The sequence below is a fragment of the Chiloscyllium punctatum genome, chromosome 33 (genome assembly GCF_047496795.1).
Source record: "Chiloscyllium punctatum isolate Juve2018m chromosome 33, sChiPun1.3, whole genome shotgun sequence".
Lineage (NCBI taxonomy): Eukaryota > Metazoa > Chordata > Chondrichthyes > Orectolobiformes > Hemiscylliidae > Chiloscyllium > Chiloscyllium punctatum.
In genome coordinates, this window is record NC_092771.1 from 45516660 (window position 1) to 45532783 (window position 16124).

Consider the following 16124-nt stretch of genomic DNA (forward strand, 5'->3'; position numbering starts at 1 on the left):
TCTCTGCCCCCCTTCTCTGTCGCCCCTCTTTCTGTCGCCCCTCTCTTTGTCCCTCTCTCTATTCCTGCTCTCTCTCTCCTCCTCTCTCTGTCCCTTCTCTCTCTGTCCCTTCTCTCTCTGTTCCCCTCTCTCTGTCCCCCCTCTCTGTTCCCCCCTCTCTGTCCCCCATCTTTCTGTCCCCCTCTCTATTTCCCCCTCTCTATTTCTCCCTCCCTATTTCCCCCTCTCTCTGCCCCCTCTCTCTGCCCCTTCTCTCTGCACACCTCACTCTGTCCCCCTCTCTCTGCCCCCCTCTCTGTCACCCTGCTCTCTTTCCCCCGCTCTCTGTCCCCGCTCTCTGTCCCTCCCGCTGTCACCTCCACTCTGCCCCCTCCTCTGACCCCCCTCACTGCCCCCCTCTCTATTTACCCCTCTCTATTTCCCCCTCTCTCTGCCCCCCTCTCTCTAACCCCCTCACTCTGTCCCCCTCTATCTGTTTAGCTCCTCTCTGTCCCCCTCCTCTCTGTCCCCCGCTCTCTGTCCCCCGCTCTCTGTCCCCCTCTCTCTCTGCCCCCTTTTCTATATCCCCATCTCTATGTTCTCGCGCTCTATATCCACCCTCTCTCTGTCCCCCTCTCTGTCCCTCCTCTCTCTGTCAATCTCTCTCTGTCCCCCCTCTCTCTGCCCCCTCTCTGCACCCCTCTCTCTGTCCCCCGTCTCTCTATCCCCATCTCTCTGATCCCGCGCTCTCAGTCCCCCGTTTCTCTGTCCCCCTCTCTGTCTCTCCTCTCTATATCCCCCTCTCTCTACCCCTCTCTCTCTGCCCCCCTGTCTGCCCCACATCTCTGACCCACCTTTCTGTCCCCTCTTTCTGCCCCCTCTTTCTGCACCCTCTTTCTGTCCCCTCTTTCTGTCCCCTCTCTCTGCCCCTCTCTCTCTGTCCGCACTCTCTCTGTCCCCTCCACTCTCTGTCCTCCCTCTCTCTGTCCCCATCTCTCTGTCCCCGTCTCTCGGACTCCCGTCTCTCTGTCTCCCCACTCTCTGTCCGCACTCTCTCTGTCCCTGCGCTCTCTATCCCCCATCTCTCTGTCTCCCTCTCTCTGTCCGCCCTCTCCCTGTCCCCCTCTGTCTCCCACTCTCTCTGTCCCCACCTCTATGTCTCCCCTCTCTGCCCCCGTCCTCACGTCTCTCTGTCCCCCTAAGTCTGTCCCCTTCTCTCTGTCATCCCTCTCTCTGTCCCACCCGATCTCTGCCCCCTCGCTCTGTCCACCCTTCCTGTCCCACTGTCTCACTGTTGCATCTTTCTGTCCCCCTCTGTTCCCCTCTCACTGTCCCTCTCTCACTGTCCCTCTCTCTCTCTGCACCCCGCCACCTCTGTCCACCTCTCTCTGCACCCCCTCTCTGCCCCCTCTCTCTGCCCGACATCTCTCTGCCCGCCCTCTCTCTTTCCCCGTCTCTCCCTGCCCCCCTGCCCCTCTCTCTCTGTCCCCCTCCATCTGTCCCCCTCTCTGTCCCCTTCTCTCTCTACCCCCTCTTTCTGTCCCCTCTCTCTCAGTCACCCTCTCTCTGTCCCCATTCTCTCTGTCCCACTCCATCTGTCCCCCTCTCTGACCCCTTCTCTCTCTACCGCCTCTTTCTGTCCCCTCTCTCTGCCCCCCGCCTCTCTCTGTCCCCCCTCTCTCTGCCCCACTCTCTCTGGCCACCTTTTTCTGTCCCACTACGTCTGTCCCCTTCTCTCTGTCACTCTCTCTCTGTTCACCCAACTTGCTCTGCCACCTCTCTCTGTTCACTCTCCCTGCCCCTCTCTCTCTATCCCTCTCTCACTGTCCCCGTCTCTCTCTGCCCCCGCCCCCTCTATCTGTCCCCCCCTCCCTGTCCCCCTGTCTCTCTCCTCCCCTCCCTGTCTCCTGACTCTCTATCACCCCCCTCTCTGCCCCCTCTCTCTAACCCCCTCTCTTCTCCCTTGCTCTGACCACCCTCCCTGTCCCCCTGTCTCCCTGTCCCCTCTCGCTCGCTCACCCCACGCCGTCCCCCCTCACTCTGTCCCCTCTCACTCTGTCCCCCCTCTCTCGATCCCCCTCACTCTGTCCCCACGGTACACTGTTCCCCTAGTTATGTCCCCACTCTCTCTGCCTCTCTCTCTGTCCCACCGCTCTCTGTCCCCCTCTCTATTTCCCCCTCTGTCTGCCCTCCCTCTCTCTGTCCCCTTCTCTCTGTCCCCTGCTCTCTGTCCCCTGCTCTCTGTCCCTACTCTCTCTGTCCCTCACTCTCTGTCCCTGTCTCCATCTGCCCCCTCTCTCTGTCCCCACTCTCTCTGTCCACCTCTCTCTCTGTCCACCTCACTCTCTGTCCACCTCTCTCTCTGTTCCCCTCTCTCTGTCCCCACTCTCTCTGTCCCTACTCTCTCTGTCCCCACTCTCTCTGTCCCCCTCTCACTGTCCCCCTCTCTCTGTACCTTCTCTCTCTGTCCACCTCTCTCTCTGTCCAACTCACTCTCTGTCCCCACTCTCTTTGTCCCCCCTCTCTCTGTTCCCCACTCTCTGTCCCCCTCTCTCTGTCCCCACTCTCTCTGTCCCCACTCTCTCTGTCCCCAATCTCTCTGTCCCCCTCTCACTGTCCGTCTCTCTCTGTCCCTTCTCTCTCTGTCCACTTCTCTCTCTGTCCACCTCACTCTCTGACCCCACTCTCTCTGTCCCCCTCTCACTGTCCCTCTCTCTCTGTCCCTTCTCTCTCTGTTGCCACTCTCTCTGTCCCCCTCTCTCTGTCCCCACTCTCTCTGTCCCAACTCTCTCTGTCCCCCTCTCACTGTCCCCCTCTCTCTGTCCCTTCTCTCTCTGTCCCCACTCTCTCTGCCACCTCTCTCTGTCCCTGTCTAACTCTGTCCCGCCTCTCTCTGACCCCCCTCTCTCTGTCCACCTCTCTCTGCACCCCCTCTCTGCCCCCTCTCTCTGCCCGCCCGCCCTCTCTCTGCCCGATCTCTCTCTGCCCCTCTCTCTCTGCCACCCCTCTCTCTGCACCCCTGCCCCCCTCTCTCTGCCTCCCTCTCTTTGCCCCCCCTCTCTGCCCCCTCTCTGTGCCCTCCCTCTCTCTGCCCCCTCTCTCTGCCACCCTCTCTGTGTTCCCCTCTCTCTGCCCCTCTCTCTGTAACCCTCTCTCTGCCCCTCCCTGAAACCCTCTCTCTGCCCCCCATGACCTCCTCTCTTTGGCACTCATCTCTCTATTCCCCCCTCTCTGTTCCCCTCTCTCTGTTCCCCCCTCTCTGTCCCCACTCTCTCTGTCCCTCCTCTCTCTGTCCCCCTCTCTCTGTCCCCCTCTTTCTGTCCCCCTCCCTCTGCCCCCTCTCTCTGTCCCCCCTCTCTCTGTCCCTCTCTTGCTGTCCCACATCTCTCTGTCCCCACTCTTTCTGTCCCACATCTCTCTGTCCCCACTCTCTCTGTCCGCCTCCATCTGTCCCCCTCTCTGTCCCGCTTCTCTCTCTACCCCCTCTTTAAGTCCCCTCGCTCTCTGTCCCTCTCTCTCTATCCCCACTCTCTCTGGCCATCTCTCACTGCCCCACTCTCACTTTGGCCCTATCCCTCTGTCCCCGTCTCTCTGTACCCTGTCTCTCTGTCCCGAGTCTCTCTGTCCCACTCTTTCTGTCCCCCTCCCTCTGTCCCCCCTCTCTCTATCACCCCTCTCTCTGTCCCCCTCTTTCTGTCCCCCTCTCTCTGTCACCCCTCTCTCTATCCGCCCTCTCTCTGTCCCCCTTCTCTCTCTACCCCCCTCTCTGTCCCCTTTCTCTCTGTCCCCCCTCTCCCTGTCCCCACTCTCTCTGTCCCCACTCTCTCTGTCCCCCATCTCTCTGTCCTCACTCTCTCTGTCCCCCCTCTCTCTGTCCCCAGTCTCTCTGTTCCCCTCCATCTGTCCCCCCTCACTGTCCCCCTTCTCTCTCTCTACCCCATCTTTCTGTCCCCTCTCTCTCTGTTCCCCTCTCTCTGTCCCCACTCTCTCTGTCCATCTCTGACTGCTCCACTCTCTCTTTGGCCCTGGCCCTCTGTCCCCGTCTCTCTGTACCCTGTCTCTCTGTCCCCCCTCTCTCTGTCCCCCCTCTCTCTGCCCCCTCTCTCTCTGCCCACCTTTTTCTGTCCCACTAAGTCTGTCCCCTGACTCTCTATCATCCCCCTCTCTGCCGCCTCTCTCTTTCCCCCCGTCTCTGCTCCCTTGCTCTGACCACCCGCCCTGTCCCCCTGTCTCTCTGTCCCCTCTCGCTCGCTCACCCTTCGCCGTCGCCCTTCACTCTGTCCCCCCGCACTCTGTCCCCCCTCTCTTGATTCCCCTCACTCTGTCCCTCACTCTCTGTCCCTGTCTCCCTCTGCCCCCTCTCTCCGTCCCCGTCTCTCTGTCCACTCACACTCTGTCCACCTCTCTCTCTGTCCCTCTCTCTCTGTCCCTTCTCTCTCTGTCCCGACTCTCTCTGTCCCCTCTCTCTCTATCCCCCACTCTCTCTGTTCCTATCTCTCTGTCCCCTCTCTCTCTGTCCCCCACATCTCTCTGTCCCCATCTTTCTGTCCCCATCTCTCTGTCCCCATCTCTCTGTTCTGCTCTCTCTGTGCCCCCTCTCTCTGTCCCCTATCTATCTGTCCCCTATCTCTCTGTCCCCAATCTCTCTGCCCCCCTCTTTTTCCACCCTCTCTGTCCCCGCCGTCCCCCCACACTGTCCCCCCTCTCTGTCCCCCCTCTCTCTGTTCCCCCCTCTCTGCCCCCCTCTCTCTCTCTCCCTCCTCTCTCTGCACCCCTGCCCCCTCTCTCTGCCTCCCTCTCTTTGCCCCTCCTCTCTGCCCCCCTCTCTCTGCCCTCCCTCTCTTTGCCCCCTCTCTCTGCACCTCTCTCTGTGACCCTCTCACTGCCCCTCCCTGAAACCCTCTCTCTGCCCCCCATGACCTCCTCTCTTTGGCACTCATCTCTCTGTTCCCCCTCTCTGTTCCCCTCTCTCTGTCCCCCTCTTTATTTCCCCCTCTCTCTGTCGCTCTCTGTCCCTTTCTCTCTCTCATCCGCTCTATGTCCCCTTGTCTCTGACCCCCTCTCTCTGACCCCCTCACTCTCTCCCGCTCACTCTGTCCTCCTCTCGCTGTCCCCCTCTCGCTGTCCCCCACTCTCTGATCCCCTCTCTCTGACCACCTCACTCTGACCCCCTCTCTCTGTCCCCCTATCTGTGCTCCTCCTCTCTCTCTGTCCCCCTTTCACTCTACCCCATCCCCCCTCTCGCTGTCCCACTCTCTTTCCCCCCCTCTCTGTCCCCCAGTTTCTGACCATTCCTCCCTCTGTCCGCCCGTCCACCCCCTCTCTGTCCATCGCTCACTCTGCCCTCCTCTCGCTGTCCCCCACTCGCTGTCCACCTCTCTCTGACCCCCTGTCTCTGACCCCCTCACTCTGACACCCCACTCTCTCTCTGTGTCCACCCCTCGCTCTGTCCCCCTCTCTATGTCCCGCTATCTCTGCTCCTCCTCTATCTCTGTCCCCCTTTCACTATCCCCCTCTCTGTCCCCCCACTCGCTGTCCCCCCACCGTCCACCTCTTTCTTCCCCCCTCACTCTGCCCCATTCTCTTTGCTCCCCTCTCACTGCCCCCCTCTCTCTGCCCCCTCTCTCTGTCACCCCTCTCTCTGTCAGCCCTTTCTCTGTCACCCCTCTCTCTGTCACCCTCCTCTCTGTCCCCTCCTCTCTGTCCCCCTATCTCTGCTCGTCCTCTCTCTCTTTCCCCATTTCTCTTTTCCCCTCTTGCTGTCCCTCTCTCTCTGCCCCCCTCTCTCTGTCCCCCAGTTTCTGACCATCCTCTCTCTCTGTCCCCCTTTCAATATTCCCCTCTCTCTGTTCCGCTGTCTCTGTCCCCCTCTTTCTGTACCCCTCTCTCGCCCCCCCTCTCTCTGTCACCCCTCTCTCTGTCCCCTCCTCTCTGTGCCCTCCTCTCTGTCCCCACTCTCTGTCCCCCTCTCTCTGTCCCCCACTCTCTGACCCTCTCTCTCTGACCCCTGTCTCTCTGACCCCCCTCTTTCTATCACCCTCTCTCTGTCCCCCCTCTCACTGACCGCCCTCGCACTGTCCCCCTCTCTCTGTCGACCTTTCTCTGTCCCCCCCTCTCTGTCCCCCCCTCGCTGCCGCCGCTTCCCCCATTCTCTGACTTTCCCTCTCTCTGTCAGCCCGTCCACCCCCTCGCTCCGAAACCCTCTCTCTGTCCCCCTCTCTCTGTCGACCTTTCTCTGCCCCTCCTTCATCTCTGCCCCCTTTCACTATTCCCCCCGTCCCCCCTCTCGGTCCCCCACTCTCTGTCGCCCCTCTGTCTGTCGCCCCTCTCTTTGTCCCTCTCTCTATATTCCTGTTCTCTGTCCTCCTCTCTCTGTCCCCAGACTCTCTGTCTCCTGATCTTTGCCCCCCTCTCTCTGTCCCACTGTCTCTGTCTTCCTCTCTCTGTCCCCCCTCTCTCTGTCCCACAATTTCTGCCCCCACTCTCTCTGTCCACCTCTCAGTGTCCCCTTCTCTCTCTGTCCCCCCTCTTTCTGTCCCCAATCTCTCTGTTCTCCTCTCTCTGTCCCCTTCTCTCTCTGTGCCTCCTCTCATTCTCCCCCGTCTCTCTGTCCCCCATCTCTCTGTCCACCTCTCTCTCTGTCCTCCTCTCTCTGTCGTCTCTCACTGTCCCCCTCTCTCTGTCCCTTCTCTCTCTGTCCCCACTCACTCTGCCCCCTCTCTCTGTCCCTGTCTCACTCTGTCCCGCCTCTCTCTGACGCACTCCCCCCCGTCTCTGTCCACCTCTCTCTCTGTCCACCTCACTCTGCACACCCTCTCTGCCCCCTCTCTCTGCCCGCCCTCTCTCTGCCCGCCCTCTCTCTGCCCCCTCTCTCTGCCACCCCCTCTCTGCTCCCCCTGCCCCCCTCTCACTGCCCTCCCTCTCTCTGCCCCCTCTCTCTGCTCCACTCTCTGTATCCCCCTCTCTCTGCACCTCTCTCTGTGACCCTCTCTCTGCCCCTCCCTGAAACCCTCTCTCTGCCCCCCAATGACCTCCTCTCTTTGTCACTCATCTCTCTGTTCCCCTCCTCTCTGTTCCCCTCTGTCTGTCCCCCTCTTTATGTCCCCCTCTCTCTGTCCCCCTCTTTCTGTTCCCACCTCTCTGTCCCCACTCTCTCTGTCCCCCTCTCCCTGTCCCCCCTCTCCCTGTCCCCACTCTCTCTGTCCCACTCTCTCTGTCCCCCATCTCTCTGTCCCCCATCTCCCTGTCACCCATCTCTCAGTGCCCCTCTCCCTGTCCCCAGTCTCTCTGTCCCCCTCCATCTGTCCCCCTCTCTGACCCCTTCTCTCTCTACCCCCTCTCTCTGTCCCCTTCTCTCTGTCCCCTTCTCTCAGTCCCCTTCTCTCTGTTCCCTTCTCTCTGTTCCCTGCTCTCTGTCCCCTTCTCTCTGTCCCCACTCTCTCTGTCCCTCACTCTCTGTCCTTGTCTCCATCTGCCCCCTCTCTCTGTCCCCACTCTCTCTGTCCACCTCTCTCTCTGTCCACCTCACTCTCTGTCCACCTCTCTCTCTGTCCCCCTCTCTCTGTCCCCACTCTCTCTGTCCCCACTCTCTCTGTCCCCACTCTCTCTGTCCCCACTCTCTCTGTCCCCACTCTCTCTGTCCCCCTCTCTCTGTCCCCAATCTCTCTGTCCCCCTCTCTCTGTCCCTTCTCTCTCTGTCCCCACTCTCTGTCCCCACTCTCTCTGTCCACCTCTCTCTCTGTCCACCTCACTCTCTGTCCACCTCTCTCTCTGTCCCCCTCTCTCTGTCCCCACTCTCTCTGTCCCCACTCTCTCTGTCCCCATCTCTCTGTCCCCACTCTCTCTGCCCCCTCTCTCTGTCTCTGTGTAACTCTGCCCCCCTCTCTCTGATCCCCCCTCTCTCTGTCCACCTCTCTCTCTGTCCACCTCTCTCTGCACCCCCTCTCTGCCCCCTCTCTCTGCCCACCCTCTCTCTGCCCGCCCTCTCTCTGCCCCCTCTCTCTGCCACCACTCTCTCTGCACCCCTGCCCCCTCCCTGCCTCCCTCTCTTTGCCCCCCTCTCTGCCCCCCTTTCTCTGCCCTCCCTCTCTCTGCACCCTCTCTCTGCCACCCTCTCTGTGTTCCCCTCTCTCTGCCACCCTCTCTCTGTTCTTCTCTCTCTGCCCCTCTCTCTGTGACCCTCTCTCTGCCCCCCCCGAAACCTTCTCTCTGCCCCCATGACCTCCTCTCTTTGTCACTCATCTCTCTGCTCCCCCCTCTCTGTTTCCCTCTCTCTGTCCCCCTCTTTATGTCCCCCTCTCTCTGTCCTCCTCTCTCTGTCCCCCCCTCTGTCCCCACACTCTCTGTCCCTCCTCTCTCTGTCCCCCTCTCCCTGTCCCCACTCTGTCCCCACTCTCTCTTTCCCCCATCTCTCTGTCCCCACTCTCTCTGTCCCCCCCTCTCTGTCTCCACTCTCTCTGTCCCCCTCCATCTGTCCCCCTCTCTGTTCCCCCTTCTCTCTCTACCCCCTCTTTATATCCCCTCTCTCTCTGTCCCCCTCTCTCTGTCCCCACTGTCTTTGTCCATCTCTAACTGCCCCACTCTCTCTTTGGCACTGTCCCTCTGTCCCCGTCTCTCTGTACCCTGTCTCTCTGTACCCATTCTCTCTGGCCTCCTCTTTCTGTCCCCCTCCCTCTGTCCCGACTCTCTCTATCACCCCTCTCTCTGTCCCCTTCTCTCTCTGTCCCCACTCGCTCTGTCCTCCTCTCTCTGTCCCCACTCTCTCTGTACCCCTCTCTCTGTCCCCCTCTCTCTGTCGTCTCTCTCTGACCCCACTCTCTCTGTCCCCACTCTCTCTGTACCCCTCTCACTGTCCCCCTCTCTCTGTCCCTTCTCTCTCTGTCCCCACTCACTCTGCCCCCTCTCTCTGTCCCTGACTCACTCTGTCCCGTCTCTCTCTGACGCCCCCCCTCTCTCTGTCCACCTCTCTCTCTGTCCACCTCACTCTGCACCCACTCTCTGCCCCCCCGCCCGTCTCTCTGCCCGCCCTCTCTCTGCCTCCTCACTCTGCCACCCTCTCTCTGACCCCCCTGCCCCGCTCTCTCTGTCCCCCTCTCTCTGCCCCTCTCTCTGTGACACTCTCTCTGCCCACTCCTGAAACCCTCTCTCTGCCCCCCAATGACCTCCTCTCTTTGTCCCTCATCTCTCTGTTCCCCCCTCTCTGTTCCGCTCTCTCTGTCCCCCTCTTTCTGTTCCCACCTCTCTGTCCCCACTCTCTCTGTCCCCCCTCTCCCTGTCCCCCCTCTCCGTGTCCCCACTCTCTCTGTCCCCCATCTCTCTGTCCCCCATCTCTCTGTCCCCCATCTCTCAGTCCCCCTCTCTCTGTCCCCAGACTCTCTGTAACCTCCATCTGTCCCCCTCTCTGACCCCTTCTCTCTCTACCCCCTCTTTCTGTCCCCTCACTCTGTGTCCCCCTCTCTCTGTCCAAACTCTCTCTGTCCACGTCTCACTGCTCCACTCTCTGTTTGGCCCTGTCCCTCTGTCCCCGTCTCTCTGTACCCTGTCTCTCTGTCCCCCCTCTCGCTGCCCCCCCCTCTCTCTGTCCCCCCTCTCTCTGCACCCCCTCTCTCAGGCCACCTTTTTCTGTCCCACTAAGTGTGTCCCCTTCTCTCTGTCACCCTCTCTCTGTCCAACCAACTCGCTCTGCCACCTCTCTCTGTTCACTCTCCCTGCCCCTCTCTCTCTATCCCTCTCTCACTGTCCCCCTCACTCTCTGCCCCCGCCCCCTCTATCTGTCCCCCCCTCCCTGTCCCCCGTCTCTCTCCTCCCCTCCCTGTCTCCTGACTCTCTATCACCCCCCTCTCTGCCCCCTCTCTCTAACCCCCTCTCTTCTCCCTTGCTGTGACCACCCTCCCTGTCCCCCTGTCTCTCTGTCCCCTCTCGCTCGCTCACCCCTCGCCGTCCCCCCTCACTCTGTCCCCTCTCACTTTGTCCCCCCTCTCTCGATCCTCTTCACTCTGTCCCCACGGCACTCTGTTCCACTATGTCTGTCCCCCCTCTCTCTGCCCCTCTCTCTGTCCCACCGCTCTCTGTCCCCCTCTCTATTTCCCCCTCTCTCAGTCCCTCGCTCTCTCTGTCCCCCCTCTCTCTGACACCGCTGCTCACTTCCCCTCTGCTCTCTGCCCCCTTCTCTCTGCCCCCCTCCTCTCTGCCCTCCCTCTCTCTGTCCCCTTCTCTCTGTCCCCTTCTCTCTTTTCCCTTCTCTCTGTTCCCTGCTCGCTGTCCCCTGCTCTCTGTCCCCACTCTCTCTGTCCCTCACTCTCTTTCCCTGTCTCCATCAGTCCCCTCTCTTTGTCTCCACTCTGTCCATCTCTCTCTCTGTCCACCTCACTCTCTGTCCACCTCTCTCTCTGTCCCTCTCTCTCTGTCCCCACTCTCTCTGTCGCCACTCTCTCTGTCCCCACTCTCTCTATCCCTTCTCTCTCTGTCCCCACTCTCTCTGTCCCCTCTCTCTGTCGCTTCTCTCTCTGTCCCCACTCTCTCTGCCCCCTCTCTCTGTCCCCACTCTCTCTGTCCCCCTGTCTCTGTCCCTTCTCTCTCTGTCCCCACTCTCTCTGTCCCCCACTCTCTGTCCCCACTCTCTCTGTCCACCTCTCTCTCTCTCCACCTCACTCTCTGTCCACCTCTCTCTCTGTCCCCCTCTCTCTGTCCCCACTCTCTCTGTCCCCACTCTCTCTGTCCCCACTCTCTCTATCCCTTCTCTCTCTGTCCCCACTCTCTCTGCCCCCCTCTCTGTCCCTGTGTAACTCTGTCCCCCCTCTCGCTGACCCCCCTCTCTCTGTCCACCTCTCTCTCTGTCCACCTCTCTCTGCACCCCCTCTCTGCCCCCTCTGTCTGCCCGCTCTCTCTCTGACCGCCCTCTCTTTGTCCCCCTTTTCTCTGTCCCGCTCTCTCTGCCCCCACGTCCCTCTCTCTCTGTCCCTCCATCTCTCTATCCCGCCTCTCTCTGTCCCCCAACTCTCTGCACCCCCTCTCTCTGTCCCCTTCTCTCTGCCCCCTCTGTCTGTCCACCCTCTCTCTGTCCACCCTCTCCCTGTCCACCCTCTCTCTGACCCCACTCTCTCTGACCCCACACTCTCTGTCCCCCCTCTCTCTGTCCCCCTCTCTCTGTCCCCTGTCTCGGACCCCACTCTCTCTGTCCCCCTCTCTCTGTCCCCTTCTCTCAGTCCCCCTTCTCTGTACCCCCTCTCTGTCCCCCCGTCCCCCTCTTCTCTGACCCCCTCTGTCCTCTCCCTCTCTGTCCCCCCTCTCTCCCTCCCCCACTCTCTCTGTCCCCCCACTCTCTCTGTCCCCCCTCTCTCTCTGTCCCCCTGTCTCTGTCCCCCTCTCTCTGTCCCCCCTCTCTGTACCCCCCTCTCTGTCCCCCCTCTCTCTGTCCCCCCTCTCTCTGTCCCCACTCTCTCTGTCCTCCCACTCTCTCTGTCCCCCCTCTCTCTCTCCCCCCCCTCTCTGTCCCCCTCTCTCTGTCCCCCCTCTCTGTGCCCCCCTCTCTGTCCCCCTCTCTGTACCCCCCTCTCTGTCACCCCCGTCCCCACCTCTCTCCCCCTCTCTGTACGCCCCTCTCTGTCCCCCTCTCTGTCCCCCTCTTCTCTGCCCCCCCTCTGTCCCCTCCCTCTCTGTCTCCCCTCTCTGTCCCCCTTCTCTCTGTCCCCCCCGTCCCCCCTCTGTCTGTCCGCCCTCTGTTTGTTACCGCGCTCTCTGGCCCCTCTCTCTGCCCCCCTCTCTCTAACCCCCTCTCTCTGACCCCACTCTCTCTGCCCCCCCTTGCTCTGTCGCCCCTCTCTCTGTCCCCCCTCTCTCTATCCCCCCATGTCTCTGTCCCCTCTCTCTGTCCCCTGACTCTGTCCCCCCGTCTCTGCCCCCCTCGCTCTGTTCCACCTCTCTCTCTGCCCCGTCTCTATCTGCCCCCTCTCTCTGTTCTCCCCTCTCTGACCCCCTCGCTCTGTCCCCCTATCTCTGTCCCAACTCTCTGACACCCTCTCTCTGTCCACCCCTCGCTCCATCTCCATCCCAAGCCCCCTGCTATCTGTCCCCGTCTCTCTGTGCCCTGTCTCTCTGCCCCCCACTCTCTGCCCCCTCTCTCTGTACCCCCCTCTCAGTCCCCCTTTCTCTGTCACCCCTCTCTCTGTCCCCCACTCTCTGTACCCCCTCTTTGTTACCCTCTCTCTTTCCCCCTTCTGCCCCCCTCTGTCCCGCCTCTCACCGTCACCCCTCTCTATGTCCCTTTCTCTCTGTACTCCATCTCTGCCCCCCCCCTCTTTTCCCCTCTCTGTTCCTCCCCTCTGTCCCCCTCTCAATGTCTCTCCTGTCTCTGTCCACAATTCTCTGTACCCCCACTCTCTGTGCACCTCTCTGTCCCGCCTATTTTATCCCCCCTCACTGTACCCTTTTCTCTGTCCCCTCCTCACTGTCCCTCTCTCTCCGCCCCCCGTCCCCCTCTCTCTGTCCCCTCTCTCTGTGGACCCTCTCTCTGTCCCCCTCTCTCTCTGTCCCTCTCTCTCTGTCCCCCTTCTCTCTGTTCCCCCTCTCTCTATCCCCCTCTCTTTGTCCCCCTCTCTCTGACCCCTTCTCTCTGTTCCCCTTCTCTCTATCCCCCCTCTCTCTGACCCGCTTTCTCTGCCCCCCCGTCCGTCTCTCTCTGACCCCCCATCTCTCTGTCAGCCCTCTTTCTCTCTATCCCACCTCTCTGTGTTCCTCTCTCTCTGCGCCCCCGTCCCTCTCTCTCTGTCCCCATCTCTCTTTTCCCCAACTCTCTGACCCCCAACTCTCTGTCCCCCAACTCTGTGTACCCCCCCTCTCTGTTCCCGCGCTGTCTGTCCCATAGAACATAGAACATAGAAGAATACAGCACAGTACAGGCCCTTTGGCCCCCGATGTTGCGCCGATCAAAGCCCACCTAACCTACACTAGCCCACTATCCTCCATATGCCTACCCAATGCCCGTTTAAATGCCCATAAAGAGGGAGAGTCCACCACTGCTACTGGCAGGGCATTCCATGAACTTACGACTCGCTGAGTAAAGAATCTACCCCTAACATCTGTCCTATACCTACCACATCTTAATTTAAAGCTATGCCCCCTCGTAAGAGCTGACTCCATACGTGGAAAAAGGTTCTCATGGTCAACCCTATCTAAATCCCTAATCATCTTGTCCCCTTCTCTCTGCCCCCTCTCTCTGTCCACCCTCTCCCTGTCCACCCTCTCTCTGACCCCACTCTCTCTGAGCCCCCTCTCTCTGACCGCATTCTCTTTGTTCCCCCTCTCTCTGTCCCCCTCTCTTTGTCCCCCTCTCTCGGACCCCACTCTCTCTGATCCCACTCTCTCCGACCCCACTCTCTCTTTCCCCCGCTCTCTGACCCCTGCTCTCTGACCCCCCTCTCTCTGACCCCTCTCTCTGTCCCTACCTCTTTGGCCCCCACCTCTCTGTCCCCCCCTCTCTATTCCGTCCTCTCTGCTCCCCCCTCTGTCCCCGTCTTCTCTGTACACCTCTGTCCCCCCTCTTTCTGTCCCCCCTCTCTCTATCCCCCTCTCTCTGTCCACCCTCTCTCTGTTCCCCTCTCTCTCTGACCCCCTCTCTCTGACCCCCCTCTCTGTCCACCCCCTCTCTGTCCCCCCCCACTATGACCCCCCCTCTCTCTGTCCCCCTCGCTTTGTCCCCCACTCGTCCTGTCCCCCCCTCGCTCTGTGCCCCCCTCGCTCTGTGCCCCCCTCGCTCTGTCACCCCTCGCTCTGTGCCCCCTTCACTCTGTGTCCCCCTCGCTCTGTCCCCCCTCTCTCTGACCCCCCTCGCTCTGTACCCTCTCTCTGTCCCCCCTCTCTCTGTCCCCCTTCTCTCTGTCCCCCTTCTTTCTGTCTCCCTCCCTCTCTGTTCCCCCCTCTCTCTGTCCCCCTTCTCTCTGTCCCCCTTATTTCTGTCCCCCTCCCTCTCTGCCCCCTCTCTCTGTCCCCCCTCGCTCTGTACCCCCTCTCTGTCCCCCTCACTCGTTCTCCCCTCTCTCTTGCACTTCCCTCTCTGGTCCTCCTCTCTCTCGCCCTCCTCCTCTCTCGCACTCCCCCCTCTTACACTCTCCTTCTCTCTCGCGCTCCCCTCCCTACTGCCCCTTTCTCGTCTTCCCCTCTCTCTACCTCTCTTCTCTCTCTCTCACCCCTCCCTCTCCACCTCCCTCGACCTCCACACCCTCCCTCTCACCTCTCTCGCACTCCACACCCTCCCTCACCTCTCTCGCACTCTCCCTCCCTCTCGCCCTCGCCTCCCTCTCCCCCTCTCTCGCCCTCCCCATCTCTTGCCTTCCCCCTCACTCCTGCTCCCTCACCTTTCTCAACCTCTCCTTTCCTCTCGCCCTCCCCTCCCTCCGTCCCCTCTCTCACCCTCTCCCTTTCTCTCACCCTCCCTTCCCACCTTCGCTCGCCCTCCCCTGCCTCCATCCCCCTCTTGCCCTCCACCCTCTCCCTCCCCTCACTCACCCTTGTCTCTCGCCCTCTCTCCTCCTCTCACCCTCGCTTCACTCCCCTCTCTCACCCTCTCCCTCACTCTCGCCTCCCCTCCCTCTCCTCCTCTCTCGCCCTCCTCCTCTCTCGTCCTCCCCCTCTCACTCTCACCCTTCTCTCGCCCTCCCCTCCCTCCCTACTCTCTCTTGCTCCCTCTCCTCCTCTCGCCCTCCCCTCCTTCCCTCAACTCTCACGCCCTCCCCGCTCTCTCGCCCTCCCCTCTCTCGCCCTCTCCTTTCCTCTCGCCCTCACGTCTTTCACTCCCCTGTCTCGCCATCCCCCCTCTCTCACACTCCCCCTCTCACCCTCACCCTTCTCTTGCCCTCCCCTCCCTCCCCTCTATCGCCCTCCCCTCTCTCGCCCTCTCCATCCCTCTCGCCTTCACCTCGCTCCCCCTCTCTTGCACACCCCCTCCCACCATCCCCCCGCTCTTGCACCTACCTCTCTCACCCTCCCCCTTTCTTGCCCTCCCCCTTTCTCGCCGTCCTCCCTGTCTCGCCCTCCCCTCCGTTCCCTCCTCTCTCTTGGCCTCCCCTCTCTCGCCCTCCCCTCTCTCGCCCTCCTCTCTCTCACACCCTCCCCTCCCTTCCCTCCCCTCTCTCGCCCTCCTCTCTCTCACCTTCCTCCTCTATCATGCTCCCCCCACCCGCCCTCCCCTCCTTCCCTCCCCTCGTCCTCCCCCTTCCACTCTCCCCTCTCTCGCCCTCCCCTCTCTCCTATCCCCTCTCTCGCCCTCTCCCTCCCTCTTTCTCTCTCCCCTTCCTCCCTCCCCTCTCTCCCTTCCATTCTCTCGCCCTCTCCCTCCCTCTCTCTCCCTCCCCTCCCTCCCTCCTATCCCTCCCTCTCTCTCCCTCCACTCACTCCCTCCCCTCTCCCCATCCCCTCTCTCGCCCTCCCCACCCTCCCTGCCCTCTCTCGCCCTCTCCCTCCCACTCTCCCCTCTCTCGCACTCCCCCTCTCTCCCATCCCCTCTGTCACCCTCTCCCACCCTCTCTCTCTCCCTCCCCTCCCTCCCTCCCCTATCTCGCCCTCCAGTATCTCACCCTATCTCTCCCTTGCCCCCTCTCTCTCCCCCCGCTCCTTCACTCTCGCTCCACCCTCTCACTCTTGACCCCCTCAATCAGTGTCTCTCTCTGTCCCCACCTCCCTCTGTTTGTCTCTGACTGAATCTCTCTCCTTCCCTCCCTCTCTCAGTCACAATCTGTTTTCCTGGTCCTTCCCTCTTCCTCTTACCCAGAGACTGGGGGTGGAGTGGTGATTGGTCGTGAGGCTGCCTGTGGTGGGGGGTGGGAGATGTGGGAGGTAGGAGAAGGGGATAATGGGGTATGGATGGAACTGCTGGAGGGAGCCAGAGACGGCAGGACAGAGAGAGTGAGGGTGAGGGGAAAGGGAAGAGTGGAGGCAGGTGGAGAAACCGGGGTTGGGTGTGTGTGTGAGAGAGAGGGGGAGAGAGGGAGTGTGAAGAGGAGGGGTGGTGAGAAAGAGGGAGAGATTTGAGTAGAAAGTTGGGGGAAGATGAAATGGGGAGGCCAGGCTGCAGTGTTGGGACAGAGGGAGTTAAACCCAGCTCCTGAGCTCAGGGTGCGGTGCCCTCCCCTTCCCTGAGGACATGGACTTAG